Here is a 16,468-nt window from a genome sequence, read left to right on the forward strand (position 1 = left end):
GGTTATGTTTTATCAATAAAGTTTGTAAATTCTGTGTAAAAAAAATTAGTTATAGTCCAGCCAGTATTGCTCAGTGGTGGAGCATCAACCCTTGAACCAGAAGGTCACAGTTCAATTCCTGATCAGAGCACATGCCCAGGTTGTGGGCTCAATTCCCAGTAGAGGACGTGCAGGAGACAGCCAATCAATGAATCTCATCAATGATATTTCTATCTCTCTCTTCCTCTCCCTTCCTTTCTCTGAAATCAATAAAAACATATAAAAAATCTTTTTAGAAAAACAATTGTTTGTAGAGGGACAAAGGCAGAAATAGAAATATCAATTAAGAATCTATTGGGCGGGGGGGGGGGGATAAATTATTTAAAATACACACACACACACACACACACACACACACACTCCAATCTACTCATAAGAGTTTCATTCATTCATTTCTTTTCTCATTGAGAATCTTCTATGTGCAAAGAACTATAAGTGATACTTTATGAATCCTCTCTAGCCCATTGCCTATCCCTAACCAAGAACTTGAAAAAGAGATTGCTATAGACTAAATGCTCGTGTCCCTCCCCCGCAACACCAAAATTCATATATTGGCACCTAAACCCCAATGTGATGGTATTTGGTTGTGGGACCTTTGACAGAGATTGGGCCATAAGGGCTCTCAGGGGTTGTTGCCCTCATAAAAGAGGCCCTAGAGAAGTCCCTCACCCTTCCCACCATACGAGGACACAGTGAAAAGACAGATTGCTGACTATGAACAAGAGGCAGACTCTCACCAGACACCAAATCTGCCAGCACTTTGATCTTGGACTTCTCAGCCTCTCCAGAACTGTGAGAAATAAATTTTTCTATTGTTTATTAGCCACCCAGACTGTGGTATTCTGTTATAGTAGTCCAAAGGCACTAAAACTAGGACTTTTTGCAAGTGTACAGGCATCTTGCCTTTCAGAAACAAAGCTTGGAAAGAATGTTTGTATCTTTAATGCTTAGCAAGTTAAAAACACACAACAAAAGAGACTGATTTTCTGGATTGCCACACAGCTTTTGATATTGTTCCCAGAATGACTATTCTAAAGGAAAACTAGTGTTCATAGAAATATGACTGTCACCTTTAAAAAAAGACACATATATCAACAATTATTTTCATTAAAAGAGGACATTTCCTTGGAATTTAAGGAAAAAAAAACTGTTGTTTTTGTTATTAAAAATATATCATTATTCAAGGTTTCAGCATCCCAGATTCCATGGAAAAGAGCTTTGTTTTCAATACCACTGAGATGATCTGAAGTCCCAAAGCTCCAGAGTTATCCTGACACTGCCCATGATTGAGGTTTTGTAAAAGAAAGCAAACAGATCTGAGAAGCAAGAGGGCAGTCACTGGACTTCTTAGCTTTAGCAGATTTCTTGTATTGAAGAATCATACTAGAAAATCACTAATTGCAGACATTGCTTTATATACTCACTGCTCCTGAGATCTTAAGAAAATAAAGCAGGTCATCATTTCTATTATGGTATCCTCTGTCTTGAAGTAACAAGTCATGGGAAGGAAAGAAATAAGCAAGGCTAGGGGAAGAAGTATAGCGGTGGAAGTTGAATACCACCTGTTTCACACCTTGATGCCTTGAGGAAGTTTTCCTTGCCATCTCTCCTCAGTTGGCTCGCCCTCATTCATCCCTCAAGACTCCTCTCGGGCACACCTCCCTTAGAAGTCTTCACTGAACACTGAACTTCCCTGATCCTCTCTAGCATCTTCTGTGTGCCTGGTGTATCACTTACCATGGATTGCATTTGTCTTGTCCAAGAGTATAACAAGCCCCTTGATGAAAGAATTCTGTTTTACTCATCTCTGTACTCATACAACTCAGCATGGTTCTTCACAAATAATGTGTTCAATAAATGTTGATTAGTCAAAGTGGATTAAAGACAAACATAAGAGCTGGCACCATAAAACTCTTAAAAGTAAAAATAGGAGAGTGGCTCTGTGACCTTGGTCTTGCCAATGATAATTTTAGATATGACACCAAAGCACAAGCAACAAAAGCAAAAGTTAACAAGTGGGACTACATCAAACTAATCTTCCGAACAGCAAGAGAAACAATCAACAGAATGGGAGGAAATATCTGCAGACCGTCTATCAAATAAGGGCTAGTATCCAAAATATATAAAGAAATCATACACGTCACTAACAAAAAAGCAAACAATCTATTTTAAAAATTAGCAGGGAAACTAAGTAGACATTTTTCCAAGGTACAGCTAATGGTCCACAGGTACATGAAATAATTCTCAACGTTACTAATCATCAGGGAAATGCAAATGAAAATCACAATGAGATATCACCTCACACCTATTAGAATGGCTATCTTCAAGAAGATGAGAGACAAGTGTTGAAGAGGGTGTGAAGAGGCGGAAATGCTTGTGTACTGTGGTGGAAATTTAAATTAGTACAGCCACCATGGAAAACAGCATGGACGTACCTCAAAAAAAAATCCAAAAGAAATGAAAACAGGATATTGAAGATATATGTGTACTCCCATGTTTATTGTAGCATGATTTACGACAGCCAAGATATGGAAACAATGTAAATGTCATTAACAAACATATATATAAAGAAGATTTTGTACATATATACAATAGAATATTATTCATCAATGCAATAACATGGATGGATTTTGAGGGCATTGTGCTAAGTGAGATAAATCAGACTTAGAGAGGCAAACACTGCATGATATCATGTATGTAAGGAATATAAAAAAGCCTATCTTATAAAAACAGAGAGTAGAATGGTGGCTACCGGGACTGAGGATTGAGGCAATTGGGGAAATGTTGCTAAGGGTATAAACTTGCAACCAATAGATGCCACTAATCATGAAGGAAATGTAAATTAAAACCACAAAGACAAATCACCTTGTACCTCTCAAAATGACTCTCATCAATAAATCCACAAACAACAAGAGTTGTTTGGTGAGGATGTGGAGAAAAGTTATTTGGTGAGGATGTGCACTGTTGGTGGGAATGCAGATTGGTGCAGCCACTGTAGAAAACAGTATAGAGGGTTATCAAAAAATTAGAAATAAAACTACCTTATGACACAGCAATTTCACTTCTGGATATATATTGGAAGAACCCATATCACTAATTTGACAAAATATATGCACTCCTATGTTCATTGCAGCATTATGGCACTAGCCAAGAAATGGAAGCAACCCAAGTGCCCATCAATATGACAAGTGGTAAAGAAGAGGTTGTACATATATGCAATGGAATATTACTCAGCCATAAATAAAGAATAAAATCTTATCATTTGCAAAAACACGGATAGAGCTAGCAGGTATTATGCTAAGTGAAAAAAGTCAGATGAAGGGAAAAAAAAAATACCAAATGATTTTACTTTTATGTTGAATCTAAAGAACAAAATAAACCAACAAACAAAACAGACACAGATTCAGAGAACAAACTGATTGCCAGATGGGAGGGAAGTTGGGGGGCCAGGTGAAAAAGGTGAGGTGATTAAGAAGTATAAATTGATACTTACAAAATAGTCACAGGGATGTAAAGTACAGCAAAGGAAATATAGTCAGTAATATTTTCATGACTATGTAGAGTGTCAGATGAGTACTGAAATTATCGAGGGAATTGCTTCATACATTATGTAATTATTTAACTACTATGCTGTATACCTGAAATTAATATAAAATAATATTGAATTTCTATTGTAATTTTTAATTTTTTAAATTTTTAAATAAAGTTGATTCCTGCATCACCTCCAAGAACTTTCCTCTGACAGCTAAATCCATCACAACTAGACTGAACTAGGTATCCCTCCTTCATGCTTCCATAACATTTGCTATATCTTTTCTTTAATAAGTTTACCATAGTGATTTTTAATCATATATATTATTTTTTCTCCAGTAGTCTACAAATGTCTTGAAAACAGGGACCATGTTTTATTCATTTTTATAACCATAGTATCTAAAAATATTATTAACAATTCTAAACATATTAAAATTCTATTAATGACTATTTTGGGAATATGTAATAGTAATTGATAGTTATTCTCTATATTTTAATATGTTTTATAATTATTATTTAAATAATTATAAATTATGACCTGAATTTGTTGCATTTCTTTCATTGAATATTGTATCACCTATAATGGAAAAATGAACTTAACTGTTACAGGCTCCAGGCCATGTGAAAATAGAATATCTTACCAATAATTTTCCTTTTGGTAATTTTCTGAGAAAACTATTGACATATTTAATGCTTTTAGCTGAACTTCTTTCACTTGATACTCTTCTCTTTTCTCCAGTGGAAAAAACTGTTTCACTTTAGAAAATGATACAGCCATAAATAGACCTCCAAGCTCTATAAATGGAGAATGTTCAATAAAACCTCCTTATTAAAATATTATTGATTGGCCCAGTAATCCTACTTCTAGGAATATATCCCAAGAAACCAGAAATATCAATCAGAAAGGATATATGGTCATAGCAGCACAATTTTCAATAGCTAAGATTTGGAAAAAACCTAACTGCCCATCAGCAGATGAGTGGATTAAAAAAATATGGTACAGCCGAAACCGGTTTGGCTCCGTGGATAAAGCGTTGGTCTGCGGACTTAAAGGTCCCTGGTTCAATTCCAGTCAAGGGCATGTACCTTGGTTGCGGGCACATCCCCAGTGGGGAGTGTGCAAGAAGCAGCTGATTGATGATTCTCTCATCGATGATTCTAACTCTCTCTCTCTCTCTCTCTCTTTCTCTCTCTCTTCCTTCCTCTCTGCAAAAAAAAATCAATAAAATAGCTGAAACCGGTTTGGCTCAGTGGTAGAGCGTCAGTCTGTGGACTGAAAGGTTCCAGATTCGATTCCAGTCAAGGGCATGTACCTTGGTTGCGGGTACATCCCCAGTAGGGGGTGTGCAAGAGGCAGCTGGTCGATGTTTCTCTTTCATCGACATTTCTAGCTCTCTAGCTCTCTCTGTAAAATATCAATAAAATATATTTTTTTTAAAAATCAATAAAATATATTAAAAAATAAAAATTGTGATACATCTACACATAGAATACTATACTGCTATAAAAAAGAAAGAACTTTTACCATTTGCAACAGCATGGATGGAGAGCATTATGCTAAGCAAAATAAGCCAGTTGGAGAAAGATAAACATCACATGATCTCACTCATATGTGGGATATAATGATCAACATAAACTGATGAAAAATAGATCCATGGGTGGTATCAATTGTGGAAAAATTAAACATATGTAAAACCTTAGACAATAATAAAAAATAATAGATCAGAGACAAATGGCAGGGGAGGTGGGGATATTAGAGAGCAACCAAAGGACTTATATGGGAATGACTGGACAGGGGGGAGGGTCAATGGAGGAAAAAGGAGAAATATGTAAAACTTTAGACAATAAATAAATAAATAAATAATAAATAAATAAATAAATGAAATGCTATTGATTATGTTATGCCAGGAGACCAGTCAGAAAAGGTTAGGACCTCACTAAATTATCCTTGAAAGTCATAATGAGCCGAAACCGGTTTGGCTCAGTGGATAGAGCGTCGGTCTGTGGACTGAAGGGTCCCGGGTTCGATTCCGGTCAGGGGCATATACATTGGTTGCGGACACATCTCCAGTAGGGGGTGTGCAGGAGGCAGCTGATTGATGATTCTCTCTCATCGATGTTTCTAACTCTCTATCTCTCTCCCTTCCTCTCTGTAAAAAATCAATAAAATATATTTTAAAAAAGAAAGAAAGAAAGAAAGAAAGGAAGAAAGAAAGGAAGAAAGAAAGAAAGAAAGTCATAATGAATCTAGTTTCAGTTTAAAGGTCTTGCTAAGTGTGAAACTTGTAGTCTTTTTAGTGTTTCTCCAAAGATCTCACAGAGCAATCTAAACCAGCAGTCACCAACCGGTGTTCTGCAGACCACTGGTGGTCCATGAGGTCCAAAAGGCTGGCAACCAATGATCTAAACAATAACATCCATATATATAAGAGTCTAAGTGACCATTTCTACCAAACAACTGGAACCACCAGAACAACTGGTCAACCAGTGGCTTTGATGCACACTGACCACCAGGGGGCAGAACGCTCAATGCAGGAGCTGCCCCCTGGTGATCTGTGCACTCCTACAGCCAACCTCCCATGGCCCCTCCCCCCAGGTGGCCAGCCCCATCTGTTCCTGGTGCTAAACCATTCTTAGAGACCTGCTTCTGGGTCAGGATTTCGAACATAGCAGAGCAGCTCCCTGGCTGCAATCTATTGAAAGTCAGCCCACGACACAAAGGTTTGTCTCAATACTGTCCTCTCCCTCCCCCAGGGGGCCATGCCAGCCTAAGGGACCCCACTGGTGCACGAATTCATGCACCAGGCCTCTAGTATCTTTATAAGTAAATCCATAATGTTTCTGCAGTAGGCTGCTCCTAAAATGGTCCCAGTGATTTCCTGCCTTCTGGGGTTCACTCCCTGTGTAATTCCCTTTCCAAGTATGTGGGCTAGAATTTAAGGACTTGTTCCTAAGGAAAAGAACACAGTAAAATTGATGAGATGTCACTTCCAAGATTCTTTCTGCACTCTCTTGCTGGTGCTGTTTTGTTCTCTCTGTTGGCTCACTCTGATGAACCCTGCTGCCATGTGGGGACAGCTTCAGTCCAAAAGCCTCTGATAAACTTAATCTTACCAGTTAAGCATCAGAAAAGACTGCAAACTCAGCTGACACCCCTATTGCAATCTTGTCCCTAAGCTAATCTGTGTCCAAATTGCCAACCCAAAGACACTGGGAAATAATAAATGTTGTTGTTTTAAGCTACTAAGTTTTGGAATAATTCAAATTTTCTAAGCTGAAGGTCCCTCTCCTGTAATATAACCCACTGTATATACAGGAGTCATCTGTCAATCTTGGCATCACTGATGGGAATTAGGGTTTCAGAAATGACACCAAATGTTGATTATTAGCCTGTTTACTACCAGTTCTGTGAGTAACAAGTGAAACTTTGTCTCTGACTCACGAGTCTCATGTCTTCTACCATCACTCATGAGATTGCAGCAGGCTGACTCGTTAGTTCTGAGTAAGGCTCTTCACAGTTCTTGAAAACAGATGTTTAACAATAAAAATAAATATTCTTTGTACATTTTCATAAGCATTCCTAATAACACAAGTGTGGGTGTAAATATTTTGATATATTAACTTGACTTCCCTGTGGCTCTTCCTTAATAAGACAAATGAATAGACTGATGCACAAGTCTCAGGGAGAGGGATGAATCATCAGAAAGACAGAGACATGGCTTTTGAGGTTCAAAACCCAAGACATTTGATTTTCAAGGGTTTGAGTTTCTGAGGTTTCAAGATCTAAAAACACAAAAATGAGCAGTTTTAATAATAGATTGGAAAGAAAAAAGGAAAATCTATTCACGTCACCTTCGGACTAGATTAAGACTCCCTTTGACAGTGGAAACATGGGGCAGTGGGAGGAAGAAGAGACAGTGAAAGCAATAAGTCTGTATGCTCTTGGGTCTCTAAGAGCTCTTAGAGGCCGAAGATTGAGAAGCAGAGGAACCCAGGAATCTGAAAGGAGAGCAGATGTGTGTTCTCTGTGTTCACATAAAGCACAGAGGAATGTGACAGTTGTATCCTCCTTCTGTGGCAACATAGGAGAGTCATAGACAGGATGTATGTGAGGCTCATCTAGATGGAGAGATTCCCTCTCTATCATTGGGGTCCAGGGCAGAGCTGGAGGGTTTTTGTATACCAAGTGGGGGGGGCATAGGCCAAGTGATTGGGAAAGGACACACCTGAAGCAATTAATTACTGAAAGTGGGAAAAATAATGTAGATGTCAGCTAATGTCATAATGGATAGATGACAATAACCAAGGATGAGAGGACATTGTCCTAGAGCCCCCATAAGCTCTGGAACTTAGATAGAATATGGAAGAATGTGTAGGAGGGTGGGGACCCCTGAAATGGTTGAAATAACTTAGAGTTCGTCTTCACCAGCAGGCAGAAGAGGGGTTCAAAATAAAAACTGTTATAAAATATATCCTTATTTTTTACTAGAGGCCCATTGCACAAAGACCCTTGGCTTCCAGCACCAATTTTCCTCCAGCATCCAGGAACCAGGCCTTCGCTCTGGCCAGTCTGCCTTCTTCATCTTTGCTGCAGACTTTGGCCAAAGTCTGCCATCTACAGTCATGTCTTTACTACTGCCCTACACTCCTATAGATCCTTTCACCCTTCACCTGCCTTCTCATAGCAGGCATCCTACCCCTCCTGGCCACTCCGCACCTGGAGCAGCTGGGCGGCTGCCATCTTTGGCCTTCTAATTTGCATACTCACTCTGATTGGCTGTGGGTGTAGCAGAGGCACAATCAATTTACATGGTTGTCTGTTATTAGGTAAGATGTTTGTTTTTGTACATAGTTTGTGGTTTGAAATCTATACTAGCTAGACTGTGTTCCTAAAACAATTACATTTAAAAATACATGTACTGTGATTCATCATTTAAAAACAAAAAAGGAAAACCATGTCTTCTTTTACATTCTTGTCCTGAGTCTCCTGCTCTCATTATTTATGGGTTCTCAGAACTGCGGAGAGATCAAAACCATGATGCAGTCCACCTGGCTTTATTTCTACAGCAAAGGGATTTTTAAACACTATTTCTAGCTTAAAAACTGGGAGTCATATAAATAATAGAAGCTATTTTCTACCTCAACCTACCCTCCTCTGACTATTGCTTCTTTGCAGGCCAGAGAATTGGCCATTTCAACCGGATATGCCTTTCCTCTGTATAAGTAAGAAGGTAAAAGAAATTTCATTTCCAAGAGTCTCAATTTCACATGTAAAATTAATACCTATATTGTATTACTCAGAGCCTCGAGAACTTTAAGATCACGTGTGTTTTCGGAATCTTTTTGCAATCTTTCAAAATTGTACCTTAAGGGTCCATTTTTATCTCAATATAATTTGAAAACAGAAATGTTAAATAAAATTGGAAAACTAGATAACTTTGCAAACTTCTGTAAAGCCTTTTCTTCCAGAAAATCTAATCAGTCTCTAAAACAGTCAAACAGCACTTCCAAAGGTTAAATTATTTTTAAAAGTATCTACCAAGTCAATACATTTTCAAGAGATTACTTATTTAGCAGTCCATAAAGGAACTGAAGGTGACAAGAGCAAAATGAGAAAAGTTATATGACTTAACCAGGGCACTTGATACAAAGCAGTCACCAATCCTGGGTAAAGGTTATGTTTGAGAGACAAAAAAAAAAAAAAAGAAGAAGAAGAGAGAATAAAATTGTGTTTTCCCAACACAAATCTTCCACAGATCTGCCTTGTACATGAACCTCTTGCCCAAATATCTATGATCTTCTTGCATCATACTGATGTTTAACTCTATTAAAGGCTCCCTATACTTGTAACCCCCAACTATGATCTTTTATGCATATATTAATATTAATATTTCTGAAAGCCTACCCAAATTATACACATACACATGCACAAACAGGGCCTCTCTCAAGCCCCATTTGATTTCTCCCTTCTGATAAAATCAAAATACCACTCTAGTTCTCATTGCCAGGCCAATAACACCTTTTTGATCTTCCAATCTGTCACTTATATCTAACCTATCCAATAAATTTTAATGTTATATGAGGGTTGGAAATGTGACTAATACATATACTCATTCCTAAAAGAACCCAGCCTTTTGTTGGTCCTAGTACTCAATAAGCCACTTGCTGAATTGAAGCAACTCTAAAAAAGTTTCCAGATTATAAAAATTAAATTCCTTGACTCTGCCAAAAAATTACCCTGCACCCTTCCACAAAGAATTTACCAGAAATCTTTGGCTCAGTGGATAGAGCATCAGCCTGTGAACCAAAAGATCCCGGGTTCAATTCCCATCATGGGCACGTACCTTGGTTGCAGGCTTCTCCCCAGCTGGGCCCTGGCCAGGGCTCATGCAGGAGGCAATCAATCAATGTCGTTCTCTCATATCAATATTTCTCTCTGTCTTTCCCTCTCCCTACAACTCTCTCTAAAAATTAATGGTAAAATAGCCTCAGGTGAGGATTTTTTTTTTTAATAATAATTCACCAGAATAACCTCAGTATAAATTGTTTACTGTGGGTATCAACTTCATATGGTAGCTAGCTTGAAAACATAGTCATAGATACAAATTATGACTTTTTATTTAGGGCTTATGGACTCTGATTTCTAATTTCTCTTTATTATGAGAGGTAAAGAAAAACTAAATTTAGCTGTTTCTAAAGCCCTCTCTTTCAGAGATTATGTTGCAGATAAAAAAGTAAGTTAATAGGAAATGAACCAGAATCAGATGGATAATATTTCCCTCAAATCAGACATGACTTTAAAAGTTAAGGCAAGGTGATTGGCAATAAAGCATGGTCTTGAGCATAATACTTTCCAGGAACTTGTACAAGATATCTTGATAGTACAAAATCATTTAGACTCATCCATCCCTGACATAGAGTACATAAATATAGCCTGTAATATCTTTCTTTTTTATTAGCTTTCAAGATATCTTTCTCCTTGATTAAATGCACAACCCTCCCTTTTAATCTAATCTCTCCAATTCTTTCCCAATTGCATATTTCTTGTGCTTAGCATTGTGACATCTTGTTAACATTTTACAGAGCAGGGAAATAAAGGTTTTTAAAAGCCAGAGATTTAATTTTCTTGTTTCAAAATTTGATTCCAATTGGATTTCTACATTAAAAAAAAAAAAAAAAAAACAACCTACACATGAAGATTAAGTCAATACACCTGCAGTACATTACCCATTCTGGGTTTTTTGTGGGTTTTTTTGTTTGTTTGTTTTGTTTTTTGTTTGTTTTGTTTTGTTTTGTTTTACAGCATCTCCAAGGGACTAAGCTTCTTTAAAATAATTATTTTGAATTCTTTGTCAGGCAATTTGGTTAGGGTCAGTTACTAGATATTTGTTTTATTCTTTTGTTTGTGTCATCTTTTCCTGATTCTTCATGTTCCTATAGCTTTATGTTGATGTATGTGCATTTGAAGAAACCACTACCTCTCTCTGGCGTTAAGTCAAGATGGCTAAATTCTGGGAGAAACCAAGATGGTGGTATAGAGTAGATACCTGAATGCAGCCTACCACAACAATTTTGAATTCAAAATCCCCTGGAAAGCAGGGGAAACATTGCCCTGAAGCCCCAGGTGGCTGGCTGAGAGGAGGCTCTGTCATCTGGGAAAGGGAGAGAAGGGACACTGAGCCTCAGGAACTGTGAAGGTGCAGAGAACTGTGCGCACAAAGAGGTGGCCACCAAGTTCACTGCTGGCTGGCTTGCTCGCCGTGCTCGGAGACGGCAGATAGCTAGCTTTCTTGTTCAGGAGGAAAACAGAACAACCCTATTGCTCTGATAGATGGCCCTGGTCCGGGAGAGGGCAGGGGGCAGAGACCTCTCAGAGGTATGTGAAGCCAGCAGCCATTACTGTGGGACTCGGGAACTGGACCCTCATAGGGAGGGGCTGACAGGAAACCAAAGCTTGTCTGCACCACCCCAAGGCTCCGCCCCATCCAAGCGGAACACAGAAGCCCTCCCGGAGGCTGGCTTTCTCATTCAGGAAAAAAACTCCCAACTGCACTGAGAGACAACTCTGGGCTGGGAAAAAACTGGCTGTCAGGGAGCAGACAAAACTCGAGAACAGCCTTTTTACCCAAGAGGTGCGTGCGCCTGCAACCAATCTTGCAGGACTCGCCAAGAATAGGACTTTCCTAAGGCGGGGCTGTTGGGGAACCAAAGCTTGTCTGCACCACCCCGAGACTCCGCCCTGTCCAAGGGGAGTACAGAAGCCCTCATAGCTGAGACACTGCTGATCCTCACAGCCAATTGGCTTGGAGATCAACACTTCCCAGTGATACCAACAACAAGCAAGGCTTAACAACAAGACTACACACACAGCACACAAAGGGCTGCACCAAGACTGTCCACCTCAGGTAACTGGGCAGGCTGTGCTACTGGGCTCTACCAGAATAACTAGCACACAAAACTATTCCATCAAATCAGGGAAGCAGCTAAAATGCAAAGAGGCAGGACACAAAGGAAGGAGATGGAGGAAAGTAAAAGAATGGGTATTGAGTTCAAAACTACAGTTATAAGGTTTTTCAATAATTTCCTTAAAAAGGCCAATAAAGAAAAAGGATCATCTAGAAATAAAGAATACATAAAAAATATTATACAGAGTCCTAAAAACAGACTGGAAGATCACAAGAATCAAGTCAAAGATTTGAACACAAAGAGCCAGAAGACACTCCTCCACAGAAGCAAAAAGATAAGAGAATCCAGAAAGCTGAAGATAATGTAAGAAATCTCTGGGACAACTTCAAGCGAACCAACATCAGAATTATGGGGGTCTCAGAAGAAGAGAGAGAGCAAGATACTGAAAGCCTATTAGAAGAAATGGTGACAGAAAACTTCCCCCACCTGGTGAAAGAATTAGACCTACAAGTCCAGGAAGCGCACAGAACCCCAAACAAAAGGAATTCAAAGAGGACCACACCAAAACAAATCATAATTAAAATTCCAAGAGCAAAAGACAAAGAGAGAATATTAAAAGCAGCAAGAGCAAAGCACGTAGTTACCTATAAAGGAGCTCCCATACAATTGTCAGCTGATTTCTCAACAAAAACCATGCAGGCCAGGCGGGGATGGCAAGAAATATTCAAGGTGATGAATAGCAAGAACCTACAGCCAAAATTAATCTACCCAGCAAAGCTATCACTCAGAATCAAAGGCCAGATAAAGAGCTTCACTAATAAAATAAAATAAAAAAACTGAAGGAGTTCATCACCACCAAACCAGAATTATATGAATTGCTGAAGGGGGTTATTTAGGAAGAGGAAGAAGATAAAGATAAAAATTATGAACAACAAATACATAACTATCAACAAGTGAAACTAAAAACCAAGGGAATTAAAAAATCTGATGAACAATATTAACTGTTGAATATAATAGAATCAGAGGTATGGAAGGGGAGTGAACTGACAATTCTCGGGGAAAAGGGGAGTGACGGGGTGGGGGGAGGTGCGGGAAGAGACTGAACATAAACTGTGCACCTATGGATGAGGACAATGGGGGGTGGGGAAAGGGCAGAGGGTGAGGTGGGAACCTAGTGGAGGGGAGCAATGAAGGGGAAAATAAGAGGAACATTTGTAATAATCTGAACAATAAAGATTTATGAAAAAATAAAAATAAATAATAAAAAAAAGATGGCTAAATTCTGGACCTTTGTACCTGGCTGCCTCAGAAGTCCAGTCTTCCCCCCCAGGAGCCTGAAAACTCTGCTGCCTCTGATGTCCACTCCTTTCCCTCTCTCCTGGGAAAATGCCTCATTTCTGTGCCTTTTCCCAGAGGCAGGCCAGGGGCAGGAAGCTACGTGCCCCTATTGCTTTGTTCTTAGCTGCCCCAAGAGTTACATACGCCAGTTCATCCAGCTCTCTAAGTGGGCAAGACAGAAAGACAGAAACAGCCCTTCAGGAAATGTACTGAAAGACCAGGGACATTGGAGACACCTTTACTCCTCAGTTCTGAGTCTCGAGTCTTTTCCCAATCTTGTAAACCTGTGTTAGCTTCCCTCCCCTTTTCCTTTGTTTCTACTTGTTCAAGGCATCCAGACAATGCCACTTCGGCAGTCTGCGTGAGGCCAGGCAAGCCAGCTCCTTGGGGCCCACAGTGAAAGGCAGGAAGACCAGGCCATGTTCCACTGTGCCCTCAACACACACACACACACACACACACACACACACACGCACGCACACACACACACACACCTGTAGAAGTCACAGGCTAAGTTGATCTCTCTTAGCACTGAGCTCTGCCTCTTTTCAGGAGGGGATGATACAGACAAAGTGGAATTACTGGTCTTAATACCCATTTCAATGCAGCTGCTTCCAGGTCTGTGTTTGGGGTACCACAACTTCTTAAAAGGATTCCAGACTTCTCACAAATGTAGGAGGGGACTGCCTGTTCTGCCATCTTTCTAACATCACTCAGAAAACCTAGATAAAATTAATTTCAATAATACATTTTATTGCTGAAACCGGTTTGGCTCCGTAGTTAGAGCATAGACCTGCGGACTGAAGGGTCCCGGGTTTGATTCTGATCAAGGGCATGTACCTTGGTTGCGGGCACATCCCCAGTAGGGGGAGTGCAGAAGGCAGCTGATCGATGTTTCTAACTCATCAATATTTCTAACTCTATCCCTCTCCCTTCCTCTCTGTAAAAAAAATAAATTAAATATATATTTTAAAAATAATAATAATAATACATTTTATTTATTAAATTTATATTGAACCCAATTTACCCAAAATCTTATTTCAACTTATACTCAATATGGGGAAAGTATTAGATAGCTTATCTTCTTTTTTTAAATACTAAGTCTTTGAAATCTAATGTGTATTTTACATTTACACCACAGCTCAATATGGAATAGCCACATTTCAAGTGTTCAATACCCACATGTAGTTAATGATTATAGTCAGTTTAGACAGTGCAGCAGTTTTAGATCTTCTCCCTACCCATGGCCCATGAACTGGGATTTTCGTGGTTTCTTACCCTCCAGGATAATAAGTGAGGTAGATACGAAGAATGCCACACCTGGAGCTGTGCAGTTTCCATAGCCCACCTGTACTTTGTGTATGCTTGGAGGGTCCACTGATAACCATAAGGGTTGAGTAATCACAGACTGTTGCTGATAAGTTTGTGTATCTTTGGCCATAGAATTCCCTCACACACAAAAAAAAAGGTGTTTGTTTGTTCAATTCTTTGTAGAACAGTCCCAAAAAGTGATCTTGTGTAGTCATTCTCTTAGGATATCTTAGAAGAGACCTAAATTTAGCAGAGACCTTGGCTCTTCATAAGATCTCTTGCTAAGGGTACAACTTTGTTTTCATTGGCTGTGGTGACAGACACAGGTTGAGGCAAACAGGGTCTCCCTTATTAAAGATATACATCCCTCTACCTTTGCTCAGGGTCAAGTAGACAACTTTCTGGTTTGCCCAGGATGTAAAATTTTTCATTTTAAGACTGAAATATTCCCAGGCAAAACAGGAATGAGTTTGCCACAGGTCAGATCTAGACTTAGGTATTTGTGGAGTTTTTTTCTCTGAGGATTTTGTTTTCCAAAGTTTCATCCCCACTACATGTTAGGCAACCCACTTTCAGGTTTTAGATGCTTTTTAATTATGGATTGCATTTGAATGCTTACATCAGAAACCTGGTTACAGAATATTACCTAGAGAAATATTTTTTTAATAGCTAGAAGTATGGAAGTAGCCTAAGTCTGGCATGGTAACTCTATAAATGCATAAAGGATTCTGGTTCCATCTAACTTTCTTCTACTCAACTTGAGAAGTTCGCTTTTTTCCTTATAGTCATGAAAAGACTGCTCCATCTTCAGGAACTATATATTCATTCCAGGCAGGTAGAAAATTTAGGGTAAAGTACAAAAAAGAGAGTATACCAATTGAGTCTGGGTTTAATATTAACCAATAAATGATGGATTTTTTTCATAAGCTTCCTCCAGTAGAATTACACATACTTCTCATTGTCTAAGACATATAGTTACTCCAAGCTGCAAGGGAGTCTAGAAATTGGGTATTTTTCATGGTTCAATTGCCGCAAAAGAATGTTAGTAAAGGAAAAGTGAGGGAGGTATATTGAATAGTAAATAACTGATCTATAATTGAATGGTATTGATATAGGTGCACTTTATTTTATTGAATTTGAAAGAAAAGATATATAAACTTTAATATGTAAATTAATAATGGAAAGGCCCGCTTTTATATGTAATTCTTCACAAATTAAGTTGCTCAGTGATCCAGTGAAATTCAATATGTTAAAACTTCAAAGAAATATGAGTAACCCTAAAGGGTTAGACTGAATCATAGAGAATTTGGTAACCCTAGTCCTTGTTCTTTTTGTTAATTCTTCAGTGTCTGTGAATAATTTAGTCTTGCTTTAAAGCCAAAATTATACTCTATCAAAGAGAAGTAACATAAATTAGTGAAAATATTGATATAAGACATTTTGATTGCATATTAAAGATTGCTTAATATTCTTCACATCTAGAGTGAAATGCACTTTCTTCCATTTTTCTTGATGTACATTGACCTTTGGGTCTATTTTTATTTTCTCACTTTTAAGACATGGTATTGGAGCACTCACTCCTTGACCCTGCTCTCTGTGCCAACTGTGGTTTCAAATTCAATCTCCAGTTGCAGAAAATCAAAGTTTCATTTTCACCCCGATGTTTCTCCCCGCTCCTGCCTTCCTCTCTCTTTAAAAATCAATTTAAAGCTGAAACCGGTTTGGCTCAATGGATAGAGCGTCGGCTTGGGGACTGAAAGGTCCTGGGTTCAATTCTGGTCAAGGGCATGTACCTTGGTTGCGGGCATATCCACAGTAGGGGGTGTGCAAAAGGCAGCTGATC

This window comes from Pipistrellus hanaki, assembly GCF_964339955.1.
Source record: "Pipistrellus hanaki genome assembly, chromosome: 2".
NCBI classification, from domain to species: Eukaryota; Metazoa; Chordata; class Mammalia; order Chiroptera; family Vespertilionidae; genus Pipistrellus; species Pipistrellus hanaki.